Source organism: Lynx canadensis, chromosome B4 (assembly GCF_007474595.2).
Source record: "Lynx canadensis isolate LIC74 chromosome B4, mLynCan4.pri.v2, whole genome shotgun sequence".
Taxonomy (NCBI): Eukaryota; Metazoa; Chordata; class Mammalia; order Carnivora; family Felidae; genus Lynx; species Lynx canadensis.
The window spans coordinates 25,233,372-25,250,505 of NC_044309.1; positions in this window are offsets into that span (position 1 = coordinate 25,233,372).

The window sequence follows — 17,134 nt, forward strand, 5'->3', positions numbered from 1 at the left end:
ATATTTTGTTTCTTAGGCTGCTGTAATTCACATTCCCTTCACCACCTTGAGTGTTCAGTAAAAGCTTCACAGAAGGTTTGGAAGTAATTAAAAGCTTGTATGAGGTTTGGAGTGACCAGAACATTGAGGGGGATTAAAGGCAGACGGGTGAGAGAACACATCTGGGCCAGAATGAAACTGTGGGTATCCCAGAGCCACGGCAAGTGCTGCAAAAAATATTGAGGGTGGAAGACACAAACGATCTGAGCAAAATTCACCATGAGAATTTAAGTTCCTAGAAATTTGCCTCATTGAATGTGGAAGAGTGGGTCAATCGTTTTGTTTTTAAAAATCAAGGAGCCATGTGACAGCTGGGGTACACAATGTCTATATTATTAGAATTAAAAAGATACATCTATGAAAAAGCAAAATGAACAACACCCACAAAGCATTAAATAAGATATACGAGGTTGGATCAAGTAAAGCAGTTGCTACATTAACTTAACTTGCTCTTAAATGACAAATACTCAGAGACTTGGCTTCGTGGCAGGATGCAGTAGGTCCCAGTTCCCTGATGTTCTCCCTGTAAAATCCAGACAAATTTAGAAATTTTCCAAAATTATATGTTTAAAGACACAGCAGAGTTGTGGAAACAAAGAGAACTAGATGGGTAGGAATTCTGGCAATTACCGGCTACTCTCTTTGCTGAGCCCACTTGCCAATTTGGTTAAAATATGAAGCTGACTGTGTGCTGTTTACAAGAGACTCACCTTAAACAAAATACTGTTTGTATGAGACTCTATTTATAAGGGCACAGGAAGATGGAAAAGTAGGAAGAAAAAAGTAGGATGGAAAAGTAGGAAAAGTAGGTTAGATACAAACACTAACCAAAACCTAGCAGATATAGCTGCATCACTGGCAAACAACAGGATTTCAGACAAGAAGTGTTAATAGGGACGGAGGGATTTCCATAAGACACAAGAGCCAATTCATCAGGGAGGCACAAAAATTTTAATTTTGTATATACCTACTGGTTATAAAAGCTATAAAGCAAATGTTGATAGACCTAAAAGTGGTAACTGATAATCCACAATTTTAGTTGGAGATTTTAATACACTGTGCTCAGTAAGTGATCATAATTGATAGTAATAAGCAGAGAAAAAAATTAACAGAAACATGGGAGATCTGAATGTAACTGACACGTAACAGAATATCACACCCAGCAACCACAGAACACACATTCTTTTCAAGGTTACATGGAACATTTACCAAAATAGACCATATGCTGGATCATATAGTAAGTGTCAAAAAATTTCAAACGACTAAGGATACACAGAGAATGTTTGTGACCACAGCAGACTTAAACTTGAAAAGAGTAATGGAAAGATAAGAAAATCTCCAACTTTGAATAACACATGTATCAAAAAAGAAATCACCCTAGTAGTTATGAGATATTTTGAAATCAATAATAATAAAAATGTGGCATACCAAAACTTGTGGAATGCCATTTCTGACCAAAGAAAAATGGATAGTTCAAATAAATATAGGGGGCGCCTGGGTGGCTCAGTCGGTTAAGCGTCCAACTTTGGCTCAGGTCACGATCTCGCGGCCTGTGAGTTCGAGCCCCGCATTGGGGGGCTGTGCTGACAGCTCAGAGGCTGGAGCCTGCTTCAGATTCTGTGTCTCCCTCTCCCTCTCTCTGCCCCTTCCCCGCTCATGCGTGCACACGCGCGCGCACTCTCTCTGTCAAAAATAAATAAACATTAAAAAAAAAGAAAAGAAAATGATGGTCAAATGAAAGTTGACATCCTCAGTTGTGAGAACTCAGCTTCCTCTTTCTTCATTTGGGTCTCAGACAACTACAGCCAACGTGAACTCACAGAAAATTAATTGATTCCTTTCTTAGAAAACCTCAGAGCTACCTTAATGAAAGACTACCTTAATCCTTTCTTGCAAGAACTCTGTGTTTTTAAAGCCCAAAGAATGGGCTTTCAACAGGACCCCAGTGAGACAGCCAGCTGGTGTCCAGGCTCTTGGTTCTCAACATTCTGCACATCACCTGGAGAGCTTATAACCAATATCCCAAACTGTCCCAGAGGCTCCACCTAATCTGGGCTTCCTACTGCATTTGGAGAAGGATTTAAGAAAATTTGATTTGAATGGTAAAAAATACAGAGTGCAGTTGACATCTGGATTATACCTATATGAAGAAAATAGCAAAAAGAGACGAATATCTTTAAAAAATTGCAACGATGTTAAGTGCACCCTAATTTAATAAATAAATCATAACATAGGTTTTAACAAAATCAGTCCAATGGTTCTAAATTTTATTCAGAATAATATAAAAGACAAAAAGTTTGAAAGGATAAGGACTTAAAAAGTAAGTAGATTTATTATATAAGATATAAAAATTAATCATAAATTTATAGGAAGTGGTATTTTACATTAGTAGGGAAAGAATAGATTGTACAATGCATTGTGTTGCTAACCACTGGAAGAGGGAAAGAGGCATGATTTGATATCTTTTCCAAAGGCTACTTAATGAAAATTCGTGAGAACGAGGGGCATCCCATGTCAAAGTTGGTAACCTTGAGTGTTCCCAGTTTCCCTATTGGTAAAGAAAACATGATTGCAATGGTTGCCTGCTAAGATCCCTCTCAGCTCAAATCCAAAGTAAGATGGTTCTGCATTTGTTTGTCCTTTTCAAAGCTCAATTGAGCGGTGGCATTTGGTAAATCAAAATAGAAAGACAAAAGTTAAAATAAACTTGTCTGGCTTTCTCTCTTGAAAGAAGAGGAAAGATGTCTGAGATGGCCCATTCTGGCCTCGGGGGCCTGAGGGACTCCTGGAGCTTTTTGACATGCACTGTTTGTTTTCAATGGGAAATTACTCAAAATGTAATAAGGAAATATTTTGCTGAGTAAATAGATTCGTTTACATCTTGTGGCATGGACGGTTAAAAAGAATCCTGGCCTTTTAGCTCACTTGGCTGAAATCCCTCATCCAAGAGAGGGATTTCTCTTTTCACTAGTACTTCTGTCTTTCCAAGGGGTTCTTCCTCCTCCTTCTTTTGAAATCAGATATTTTAAGAAATTCGAAATCCAGAGAGGGAAAATAGACTTTATTCTACTGCAATGGGGAAGAAAATTATTAATGTTTTGTGGCCAGAGCCTTTCCTGGACCTCCTGTGCCTCTCTCAAGAGAATTCTGGCTTTGTCAGCTCGGAGCCTAGGTTTAGGATGTGGAGGGAGGCAGTGGCTCAGACAGACACACAACTGGACAAGGGAGGACAGGGGGGTTGATGCTGGAAAGGGCAAGATTATTCATGAAAAAGAAAGCAGAGATGAATGGGAGGAGGAAGATGAGGAGTAGTGCAACTGGGCCACGGAGAGACCTGGGACTGGGAGCTGAGAGGGAGGGAGACCAGGTCTGGGCTCAGCTGCCATCTTGGGGGTGAGCACTGGCAGTGGGCAGCCTTGGAGACAGGACTCCGCATGACCGGCTGCACTGAGCGTGTAGCTTTCTCCACGTTTCTTGGCAATTTTTCTGTAAGTGCAAGTTGGAACTGATTTCATTTATATTTTTCAGCAGAGTGTGGTTCTTTGAATCAAAACGTATGTGCCGAAGCCGGGCCAAGTGGGTTCCAGTTATATTTGGGTTACGCCACAAAAGCCAAAGGTTGGATCACTCTTGGCCCTTGTCACTCACTTTTCTCTTGGCCTTGCCCCATCTTTTTGCCTCATATAAGGGTTCTCCTGTTCCTTGCTCATGGGTCTTCTCTCTGCAGGCTGCCCTTTCCCAATTCCTTTAATCTCTGTATAGGTAAAAATACATCAAGAAAAAAAAATTAATCTCAAATACTACCAGTGTCACCTCATCTTTGTCCTCATTTGCAGACTCTGAAGAAAATTTCTAATATATTCCTTTTCTTAAATGTTTCTGTTTTAAGACAGAGAGAATGAACAGGGGAGGGGCAGAGAGAGAGAGAGAGAGAGAGAGAGTGAGAGAGAAAGAATCCCAAACAGGCTCTGCACTATCAATGTGGAGCCCGATGAGGGACTTGAACTCATGAACTGTGAGATCAGGACCTGAGGCAAAATGAAGAGCCAGATGCTTAACTGACTGAGTCACCCAGGCGCCACTCTGGAAAAAACTGTTTGGAAATGATTACTTGTTTTAAAATGACTGCAGGATGTTCCCTACCAACTGGCTATCTACACACATAATGGTATTATTTTTGAATTACAAAACCCAGGTCTCCAGGGGCACCTGGGCGGCTCAGTTGGTTGAGTGTCCGACTTTGGCTCAGGTCGTGATCTCACGGTTCATGGGTTTGAGCCCTGCATCAGGCTCTGTGCTGACAGCTCAGAGCCTGGAACCTGCTTTGATTCTGTGTCTCCCTCTCTCTCTGCCCCTCCCCCATTCACACTGTCTCTCTCTTTCTCTCTCAAAAATAAATGAAAACATTAAAAAAACAAAACAAAACCCAAGTCTCTAGTGGAAATGTGCAATGCTGGGTCCTTGCTTCCTCTCATACCCTCCTTCTGCTTCCAAACACACAAGCACTCACTGAAAGGCAGTTGCCAACACCTACATGTTATATGCATGCTTCCATTCAATGAATAGTTATCAAATGCCCGTGTGCCAGGCACTCTCCAAGTGTGAGGATATGGCAAGACAAAAAGACAGAACAAAACAGATTAAAAAAAAATCTGCTTTCATGTGTTTACAATCTGGGGGATATATATTAGATAGATAGTGGTGAGCATTAAGAGTTAAAACTGAAGGGAGGATAAGGCTAGAAGCTATCAGAATAGATGGAGACAGTTAAGTTTTTGATGAGGTGGCCAGTGAGTTCTTACAGAGGAGGTGATGTTTAAGTAAAGACCTGAAGGACATAAGAAGGAGAGCATTTCAGTAGAAGGAACAGCTAGAGGAAGGCTGTGAGGAAGGTGCCTGCCAGAGTGTTTGAAGAAGACTGAGCGACTGGGGGAGGGGAGGCAGGGGAGCCACACAAGATGATTTCCGAGAAGTTGTGGGGGCGTAGGGGAGATCACAGGGGGCCTTGCAGGTCATAGTGAGGACTCGGGCTTTTACTTTATGTGAGATGGGAACCCACTGGAGGAATTTGAGAAGAGAAGGGACAGGATGTGACAAATTATAACAGGGTCATTTTGGCTTCTGTTTTGAGCAGAGAGTGAAGCTGAGGAGAGAAGCAAGGAGGCCAGCTATGGAGCTTCTGCAGTGATTAGATGAAAGAGGATGGAGGATGGCCCCAGGGTAATAGCACTAGAAGGGAGGAAGACTAGATTCTATTATATTTTAAGGAAAAGCTGATGAGATTCGCTGGCCATTTAGATACAGGATGTATGGGAACTAGAAGATTCAAAAGTGATTCTAGACGTTCGGTAGGATAGAGTTCCTATTCACCGAGAAAGAGGAAAACTGGATGGAGCCGACCTGGATGGGAACATCAAGAACTTGGTTTTGGGCATGTTAAGTTTAAGATATCTAGAAGACATCCAAATGGGGGTACCAGGTAGGTAGCTGTACCGATAAGTTCAGGGCAATGGCTGGGACTGTAGATGTAGATCAGGGAGCTGCCATTACATGGTTGTTATTTAAAGACACAAGACAGTTTATGATCAACAGGAGAGCGTCTATAGATGGACAAGAGAAGATACCCAAGGACGGAGAACTGGAGTACATCAATGTTTAAAAGTCAGGGAGTGAGGGAGAACCAGAAAAGGAGACTTAAAAGGTGTGGCCAGAAATGGGTTGTCCTGGAAGCACAGGGAAGAAAGCACTTCAGGAAGGACTACACGATCAGATGTCAAATGCCGCTGATGGGTCAAAGAAACTGAGGATGAGATTTGACCACTGGATGTAGCAAAGTGGAGTTTATCAGTGGCATGGACAAAAGCAATTTCAGTGGAGTGGTATGGGTGAAAATCTTGCTAAAGTGCTGCACACAAAGAGGGAAATTAATAGAAAGAGGGAAGAATTGCTGGAGCAATGTCCTTTAATACTGAAGGGAAGGCAATATCGAATGTACAAGTAAATGGGTTGGCTTCAGTTTGGTGTATGGATCCTAACTGGAGAGAATCTGGAGAATATGGGAACAAAAGAGGATTTGTGGATGGATGTGGTGATTGGAACTAGTGGAAGACCCCCCCCCCCTTCTTTTAATTTATTTATTCTTTTTATTTATTTTGAGAGAGGGAGAGAGAGAGCAGACACACAGGGGAGAGGCAGAGACAGAGAAGGGAGAGAGAATCCCAAACAGGTTCTGAGCTGTCAGCGCAGAGCCCAGTGCAGGGCTCGAACCCACAAGTCATGAGTCGAACCTATGAACTGTGAGATCATGACCTGAGCTGAAATCAAGAGTAGGATGCTTAACTGATTGAGCCACCAAGGCACTCCTAGTGGGAGACTTTTGATTACTGTCTTTCTTTTTTTTTTTTTTAAGATGAAATAAGAAGATTATAAGCTGGGAGGGAAGGTGGAGAAAGAAGCATGAAATGGTTTTCTAGGTTTTCTGAGATAGTAGGAGAGTGAACAGACTGAAAAAAAAAATCTGTTTAACCAACAAATAGCATGAAACATCCATTAGAAGTTAGTGATCACAAATTAAAACAAGACCAGTGAATGTGGTCTTAAAACAAGACCAGTGAACTCTACCCCCAGACAGCTGTTCCAAATAGAGTTGGATTTAACCACAGTTGGGATTTTGTCATGGGAATACCCTGAAGCAAGAGAAAAGCCAAGGCACTGTGGGTATATATGAGGGTGTGAGTGAAATTTTAGTTGACTAAAGAGCAAAATGAGAACATGAAGGAGGTAAGGGACGGTGGAAAGGTGGTAGGATTAATAAATCGTAAGTTCTACTGTCTAAGGACTTGCTGGTGTTGGGGTAACAGAAAGAAGGAACTGGAAGGAGAGGAGATATTGGATAGAGGACAAGAGCTTGGAACTCGAGAAAGAGGATTTGAAATTTCTGTTAATGTCAGGGTAAAACATGTGACCAAAGGAGTGAGTGACCGAGATAGGATGGTGACAAGACCACTGGAGAAGAGGTGCTGAAGGAACTGGTTTGCCAGGGTTTTGGAATGATCCTGGGAAGGGCTGAGGGTTAGGGGACAATGAGGGGTAGGAAGACATGGAATCTGAAGATAAGGGATCCACAGAGTTGTGGATAGTGGTGTGCTGGAAATCTCTAGCAATTGGCTCTCTAAATATATGTATATTGTTTATTATAGACTTTTACTGATATAAAGGATATGTAGTAGCATACAGTTAATAAATAGTAATAAAATATAAATACCTATGACAATATAAACAATAATCTTCATTCTAAATAACATACACCTGTCACTTCACTGCACCCTTTTTATCTTGCAAAATCTACTATAGTTATTTTTTATTGTGGTAAAATATACATAACACAAAACTTACCATTTTAGTCATTTTTAAGTATGCAGTTCAGTGGCATTAGCACATTCACGATGTGCAACCATCACCGCCATCTATCTCCAGAACTTTTCATTATCCTATACTGAAACTCTGTATCCATTGAATAATAACTCCCTATTCTCTCCTCCCTCTAGCCCCTGGGACATTGTTCTACTTTCAGTATCTATGAATTTGACTCTTTTAGGTCCTCATATTAGTGGACTCATACACTAATGAGTGTACCCTTTTGTGTCTTTCTTTTTTCACTTAGCATAATGTGTCCAAGTTTCATCCATTTTGTAGCATTTGTCAGAATCCTATTCCCTCTGTAAGGCTGAAAAATGTTCCACTGTATGTATATATTGCGTTTTGCTTATTTACCCCTCAATGGACACTTCAGTTGTTTCATCTTTTGGCTATTGTGAATAATGCTGCTATGAATAAGGGTGTAAAAACATCTCCTTGAGTCCCTGCATATAATTCTTTTGGGTATATACACAGAAATGGATTTGTTGGATCATATGGTGATTCTGTGTTTACTTTTTTGAGGAGCCCTCCTAGCATTCACTATGGTAACTGCACCATTTACATCCCCACCAGCAGTGCACAAAGGTTCCAGTTTCCCTAAATCCTCACTAACACTGTTTTATTTATCTATTTTTTGGTAATAGACAACATAATGGGTATGAAATGGCATCTCATGGATTTGATTTGTATCTCCCTAATGATTAGTGATGTTGAGAAACTTTTCATGTGCTTATAGGACATCTTCTATATGTTCTTTGGGGGAATGCCTATTCAATTCCTTTGTTTAGTTTTAAATTGCATTTTGGTTTTGTTTTGTTTTGTTGTAGGAGATCTTGATATATTCTGGTTACTAATCCTTTTCAGATATATGATTTGCAAATATTTTCTCCCATTCTGTGGATTCCTTTTTTTTTTCTCTGTAGATGTGTCTTTTGATTCACAAAAGCTTTGAATTTTGATGAAGTTCTATTTGTTTATTTTTTCATTCATTGCCTGTGCTTTTGGTGTCATACCCAATAAATAATTGCCAGATCCAATGTTCTGAAACTTTCCCTTATGTTTTCTTCTTAGAGTTTTATAGTTTTAGCTGTCATATTTAGGCCTTTGATTCATCTTGACTTAATTTTTATATATGGTGTTAGGTTAAGGGATCAACTTCATTCATTTGCATTTGGATATCCAGTTTGTTTGTTGGTTTGTTTTCAGCACACTTGTTGAAAATTTTCTCATTAACTGGTCTTGGCCCCCTTATTGAAAATCATTTGATCATGTATTCAAGGGGTGATTTCTGGGCTTCTTATTCTGTTCTATTGGTCTGTATGACTGTCTTTATACCAGTACCGCACTCTTTTAATTACTGTAGCTTTGCAATAAGTTTTGAAGACAAGAAGTATGAGTCCTCCAATTTGATCTTTTTCAGATTGTTTTGGCTATTCATGGTCCCTTGAGAATTTTAAAATGGATTTTTCTATTTCTGCAAAGATGACATTAGAATTTTGGCAGGGATTGTCTTGAATCTATAGGTTACTTTGAACCATATTGACATCTTGACAACATTAAATCTTCTATCCATGAACATGGGATGTCTTTCCATTTATTGATGTCCTCTTTAATATCTTTCAGCAATGTTTTGTAGTTTTCAGTGTATAAGTCTTTCAGATCCTTGGTTAAATTAACTCATAAGTATTTTGCTCCTTTTGATGCTATAGTAAATAGGATTGTTTTCTTAATTTCTTTTTTGGATTGTGGATTGTTAGCGTTTAGAAATGCAACTGATTTTGTGTGTTGGTTTTGTATCCTGATGGATTTCTTGTGGAATCTTTATGGTTTTTACATACATGATAATTTTATTTATTCCTTTCCAATTTGAATGCCTCCCCCCTTCCCTTGTTGCCTAATTGCTCTAGCCAGAGGTTCCAATACTAAGTTGGATAGAAGTGCCAAGAGCAAAAATCCTTGTCCTTATCTTAGAGGAAAAGACTTTAATCTTTCACAAGTCACCATAATGTTAGCTGTGGATTTTTCATATATGACCTTTATTATGTTGAAGTACTTTCCTTCCATTTCTAGTTTGTTGAGTGTTTTTATCATTGAAAGGTTGAATTTTTTCAAATATTTTTCTGCATCAATGGAGATGATCATGTGGATTTTTTCTTTCATTCTGTTAAAGTGCTGTTTTACACTGATTAATTTTTGTATGTTTAACATCCTTATACCCCAGGAGTAAATCCTGTTTGGTCATGCTGTATAATACTTTTAATATGTTACTGCATTTGGTTGATAGTACTTTTTTGAGGATTTTTGCATCAATATTTATCAGGGATATAGGTCTGTAGTTTGTCTGTTTTCTGTGTAGTGTCTTTGGTTATAGTATCAGAATAATGCTGGCCTCATAGAATGAATTAGGAAGTGTTTTCTCCTCTTCAACTTTTTAGGAAGGATTTGAGAAAAACTGGTGTTAGTTCTTCTGTAAATGTTTGGTATAATTCACTAATGAAGACATTTTTGATTATTGATTCTAATTCCATACTATTCAGATTTTCTCTTTCTCATGAGTTAGTTTTGATAGGTTTTATGTTTCTAAGAACTTGTCATTTCATCTAGGTTATCCAGCTTGTTGATATACAAGTGCTCATAGTACCCTCTTGTAATCCTTCTAATCCATAGAATCAGCAGTAATGTCCTTGCTTTCGCTTTGGATTTTAGTAATTTCAGGCTTATCTCTCTTTTCTTAGTTGTCTAGTTCAAGTTTGGTGAATTTTGTTGATCTCTAATAATTTTTTTTTGTTTTGTTCATTTTCTTTATTTTTCTTTTCTAGTCTCTATCTTATTTATCTTGACTCTGAGGTCTAATTTTTCCTACCTTCCATTACCTTTAGGTTTAGTTTTTTCTTCTTTTCTAGTTGCTTAAATTGCAAAGTTAGGTTGTTGATTTGAGATCTCTCTTCTTTATTGATGTATGTGGCTACAGCTATATATTTTCCTCTTAGCACTGCTTTCACAGCATCCAATAAATCTTTGATGTGTTGTGCTTTTGTTTTTATTCATTTCTAAATATTTCTAAATTTCCCTGGTGATTTCTTCTTTGATTCATTGGTTGTGTGAGTATGTTGTTTAATTTCCACTATTTGTGACTTTTCCAGTTTTATTTTTGTTATTGATTTTCAACTAGATCTTGTTGTAGTTGGAGGAGATAACTTCATATATCTATATTTCTAAATCTACAAGGCTTGTTTTGTGAACTAACATATGGTCTATTTTGAGGAATGTCCCATATGCATTCTGTAGTTGTTGGATGAATTATAAAGCATATATCTATTAGGTTTAGTTGGTTTATTGTGCTGTTTTAGTCTTCAATTTCCTTACTTCTATCTGGTTGTCTTATTCACTATTGAGAGTGGTATATTGAAATATCCAACTGTTATTGTAGAATTATTTCTCTCTTCAATTCTGTTGATTTTTGCTTCATATATTTTGAAGATCTGTTATTAGGTGCACAAGTGTTTATAATTGTTATATCTTCTTATACTGAGTTTTTTATTAGTATATAATTTCCTTCTTTGTCTTTTGTGAAGTGGTAAATTTTAATTTCTTTTTCTTTAAAGTTTAGTTATTTTGAGACAGAGAGAGAGAGAGAGAGAGTGCAAGCAGGGCAGTGGCAGAGAGAGGGAGAGAGAATCCCAAGAAGGCCCTGCTCTGTTAGCTCAGAGCCCAATGAGGGGCTCAAACTCACAGACTGTGAGATTATGACCTGACCTGAGATCAAGAGTCAGATGCTTAACTGACTGAACCACCCAGGAGCCCCTAAAATTCATTTCTATTTTGTCTTCCATTAGTATAGCCATCCAGCTTTCTTTTAGTTACTATTTGCATGAAATATCTTTTTACATCTTTTCACTTTTAATCTATGTTTCTGGATCTAAAGTGAGACTGTTGTAAAGAGCATATATTTAGAGTATATATAGTTAGATTATATATAAAAATATATAATCTAACTATATGCTCTTTCCAGGAGTCTCACTATTTATGTGTGTGTGTATTATATATATATATATATATATGTATATATATATATAGTTGTGGTTAGAGGAGATAACTTCATATATCTATCTTTCCAAATCTGCAAGGCTTGATTTGTGGACTAACATATATATATATATATATATATATATATATATATATATAAAATATATCTATCTATATCATATATATCATATATATATATATATATATATATATATATATATATATAAAACCCATTCTTCTGGTGTCTATTTTTTGATTGGACAGACTAGTCTATTTACATTTAAAGTAATTACTGATGGGACTTATTTCTGCCATTTTGTCATTTGTTTTCTCTATGCCTTATAGCTTTTTTGTTTGTTTCTTCTTTTAAAAATTTTTTAAAAAATATTTATTTATTTATTTAGAGAGAGAGAGTGTGAGTGGGTAAGGGACAGAGGGAGAAGCAAACACAGAATCTGAAGCAGGCTCGAACTCGAGAACCATGAGGTCATGACCTGAGCCAAAGTCGGATGCTCAACGAAGTTGGATGCCGAAGTCAGGCACCCAGGTGCCCCTTTTTAATTTTTTATTTCCTTCATTACTGTTTCCTTTTGTAGTGAGTTGATTTTTTTTTGTAGTGAAATACTTAAATTTATTTCTCATTTTCTTTAGTGTATAGTCTATGGCTATTCATGCTATTTTCTTCAAAGCCCTTACCATAGGCTTTACATTTAACATCATAAAGTTATAACACTCTAAGTTGACATTATACCAGCTTAATTTTAATAGCATATAAAAATTCTGTTCCAATATAGCTCTGTCCCAACCCCATCAACTTACTGATGTCACAGATTACATCTTTATACATTGTGAGTCCAAAAACTTAGAGTAATATTTTTTATTTTTTTTTAATTTTTTTTTTCAACGTTTATTTATTTTTGGGACAGAGAGAGACAGAGTATGAACGGGGGAGGGGCAGAGAGAGAGGGAGTCACAGAATCGGAAACAGGCTCCAGGCTCCGAGCCATCAGCCCAGAGCCTGACGCGGGGCTCGAACTCACGGACCGCGAGATCGTGACCTGGCTGAAGTCGGACGCTTAACCGACTGCGCCACCCAGGCGCCCCAGAGTAATATTTTTTAATAAATTAGTCTTTTTAACCATGTGGAAACTGAAAAGTGGTGTCACAAACCAAAATTATAATAAAACTAATTTTTATAATTGTCCATATATTTCCCTTTACTGAAGATATTTATTTCTTCATATAATTTATAGATACTGTCCAGCATCCTTTTATTTCAACATGAAGAATTCCCTTTTACACTTCTTATAAGGCAGATCCAGTGGTAATGAATTCCTTTAGCTTTCTTTATCTAGAAATTTCTTAATTTATCCCTCATTTTTTTTAAAAGTTTATTTATTTTGAGGGGGGGCACAAATTGGGGAGGGACAGAGCGGGGGGGGGGAGAGAGAATCCTAAGCAGGCTCTGCACTGTCAGTGCATAGCCTGACATGGGGCTTGAACTCACAAACTGTGAGATTATGACCTGAGCCATGATCAAGAGTCAGATGCTTAACCAACTGAACCACCCATGTGCCCCTATCCCTCATATTTGGAAGGACAGTTTTGCTACATAAAAGTCAAAAGTTTGAAAAGTTTTTTCTTTCAGCACTTTGAATATATCATCCCACTGTCTTCTGGCTCCAAAGTTTCTGATAAGAAATCTGCTAATCTTATTGAGACAATGTATGTGACAAGTCATTTCTCTCTTGAATATTCAAGGTTCTCTTTGTGTTTGTCTTTTGACAGTTTGATTATAATGTATTTCTGGGGGAAGTCTTTTTAAGATTATAGAACTTGTAATTTGCAAGCTTTTTGGCTTTTCAGATTCATATCTTTCATCATATTCAGGAAGTTTTTGGCCATTTCCTTTTCAAATAATCTCTCTGCCCTTTTATCTCTTCATCTTCTAAGACTCCCACAATACATGTGTTGGTTGGCTTGATGCCCAGGTTCCTTGGGCTCTATTCACTTTTCTTCGATCTTTTTTCTTTGTGCTTCTCAGAGTTAATATTTCAGTTGTCTATCTTTATATTCACTGAGCTTTCTTCTTTCTGCCTAATCTGCTTTTGAATACTTCTAGTAAATTTTTCATTTTAGTTATGTAATTTTCAACTCCAAAAATTATTTTGTTTTCTATCCCTCTCTTGATACATCTATTTTATTTTGTTCACACATTATTTTCTTGAATTTGTCAATATGTTACTTTACCCCATTAGAATCTTTAAAATAGTTATTTTAAAATCTTTGTCTAGTAAGTCTGCCATCTGATCTTCCTCATAGATGTTTTCTGTTGATTTATTTTTTCCTTTGAATTTTTTTAATGTTTATTTATTTTTGAAAGAGAGATAGAGCATGAGCGGGGGAGGAGCAGAGAGAGAGGGAGACACAGAATCTGAAATGGGCTCCAGGCTTTGAGCTGTCAGCACAGACCCCGACACAGGGCTCAAACTCACAAACCATGAGATCATGATCTGAACCGAGGATGGATGCTTAACCGAGTGAGCCACCCAGGTGCCCCAATATATTTTCTCCTTTGAATGGTACATATTTTTCTGCTTTTTAAAAAATATCTTGTGATTTTTTTGTTTGTTTAAAACTGGACATTTGAATATTATGTTAAGTCTGGAAGTCAGATGCTTCCCTATTACCAGGGTTTGATATTAAAAAAATATTATAGGGTCTCTCTGTGCTGGGAAGAAACCTAATATATAAATTTAAGATCTTCTTAGATTTTTAGATTTTTTTTCTGAGCCTATGTCTTTCCTTGAGCATATTGGTGACTGTATAAATTGCTGCACATGTTTGGTTGCTTTTGAATGTCCTAGTCCTAAATATCTGGCTCCCAAATGTAAAAAAAAAAAAAAGGGAAAAATAAAGGGGGGTTAAAAATAAGCTTGGTTTCTTTAAATTCCTAAGAAGTCACTTCAGCCAGTGGATGGGGCTTCCAACAGTGGTGGCCCACCTCTGTGTCTGCACCTCTACAATCAAGCAGCAATCAGTGATCAGAACACAGATTCCAAATATGTGAGGGACAAGGTCCTTTTTGGCTACCTTGGTTCCCACAAGTTGCTTCAGGAATGTTGGCATGGATGCCTGCCATAGGGTTAGGAGCTGGGGACTGGAAAGGCACTACTATGCTAAATGCTGATATTGACTGAATTTACCCTCAATTTACAGGCCAAGCTTTCCCCTGGAAGCTGCAAACTTTTAAATAGACTGAAGAGTTCTAAAATATGTACATCAGACAGATCCTAATAATACAGTTGTCATGTGGGTGGAGAGATGGATTTCTGGAGCTATGCACTCTGTTGTCTTCCCTGACGTCATTCCTCCACTAGCAAGTTTTATACCCGCATCATGAAATCAGGCTGGAAATAATACTTGATTACTGTATGATTTAGCAAATAAATCACCCGCATCATTAGTGTTGGTTGATATTTTTGTTTATTTTGCTTAAGACGAAAGTGAAGCAAACTAGAAGTATGCCAGAACTTCACTTGTTTGGTAATGATGTGAAAGATTTCTTTGTTGACCTGGATAATAGTTTCCGAACACTGAGAACATATTTACTCAATTTTTTGTACTATTCATAATGTAACACTAAGAGACACAACACTCTTAATTTTAATGTTTAAGAATCTGCATTCTTAACATTTCCTTCTCATTTTCCTAAATCTAGACCAGATCAGAAAACTATTTCTGTAAAGAACCACATAGTTAATATTTCTGCCTTGCAAACCATACTCTGTCTGGTGCAATGACTTAACTTTGACAATAGAGCGCAAATTAGTGATAGACAATACATAAACATGGCTATGTTCCAATACAGCTTATTTATAGATGCTAAAATTTGAATTTTTTGTACTTTTCACAAGTCATGCAATATTATTCTCTTTGTGAAATGAATGAACTAAGCATTCCTGACCACTCTTCTAATTGCACAACCTGCCCCAACTCCTCACATTCTTCCATAAACCCTCTGTTCATAGTTTTTCATACCACTCAGCACGAGCTAAAACCATTTTGTTCATTTACATGTTTTCTCGTTTACTCTCTTTCTCTCCACTTTAGAATGGGAGCTTGATGAGAACAGAGAGACCTTATGATTTAGCTTCTTGTCTCTAGCACCTATAACCGTGCCTGCCATCTGGTAAGAGCTTATGTTGATTTTTTTTTTAAAGAAAGAATGGAATTCAAGAGTAAATCCATATTCACCTTACCATCACTTTCACTCTGGTATGTATTTTTATGCGACAGGGCCAAAGAATATTTCACATTACAAATGATGTGGAGAATTCCCGCTCCATTTTGCTCCTAGAAAAGCTGCAAAGAGCCATGCCCTGAGAGCACGCTCGCGTCTGCAGGAGGTCCTATAGCTCCTTATAGAACGAAAGCACTGTTTCAGCCAGGGCAGCTATATAAGGCAACGCTCTGTTGGAAGTTGGTTGAAAAATATTTGTGAGAAATGTTTTCCTTAGTGTTCACAGCTTAATGGAAAGTTGTTATTTTAAAGGTGCTGCACGAAGCCAGTCGTGTTCCTCGAACTGGTTCTCTATGAAACAGCTCTAAATGAGTTTCAGGCTCTCTGGGGACTTTTTTGATAGAGACCAAATTTCACAGTTCCTGACTTAGCTGTGTTTGCTCAGGGAGACAGTCTTGTTTGTCCTGCTCAGTAATTGTGAGGCGGAGCTTCCTGAGAAACCAGCCAGTTTCACCAAGGCCTTGGGTGCGGGCGGGTGGCTGATGCTCCTGGCCTCCTCTCAACGTGTGTTAAATCTGTCTTCTAACTCAAGGTGGATCTGCTGACCTGTAAAACTTGGAATAGGTGTCACTGCAAGATGCATGCTAATAAAAATTATCATCTTTAAAACTGACCCGTGTCCCTGTTGTGATCATGGAAACAACATCTGCAATCATATCCAAATAGAGCATTTTCAGTATTCTTTGCCACTTTTATCATAGGTTTCAGAGTTTATAAGGCAACAGAACCTTGTTAGTTGGAATGTCAGTATTACCTAGATCAACAAAAATTCTTACAATTTGTATGTATAACTAACTGCACTCCAGAGCCATATAGTTTAAGCAGATTTTCTTTTTTTTTTTTTTTTTTATGAAATTTATTGACAAATTGGTTTCCATACAACACCCAGTGCTCATCCCAAAAGGTGCCCTCCTCAATACCCATCACCCACCCTCCCCTCCCTCCCACCCCCCATCAACCCTCAGTTTGTTCTCAGTTTTTAACAGTCTCTTATGCTTTGGCTCTCTCCCACTCTAACCTCTTTTTTTTTTTTTTCCTTCCCCTCCCCCATGGGTTCCTGTTAAGTTTCTCAGGATCCACATAAGAGTGAAACCATATGGTATCTGTCTTTCTCTGTATGGCTTATTTCACTTAGCATTACACTCTCCAGTTCCATCCACGTTGCTACAAAGGGCCATATTTCATTTTTTCTCATTGCCACATAGTACTCCATTGTGTATATATACCACAATTTCTTTATCCATTCATCAGTTGATGGACATTTAGGCTCTTTCCATAATTTGGCTATTGTTGAGAGTGCTGCTATGAACATTGGGGTACAAGTGCCCCTATGCATCAGTACTCCTG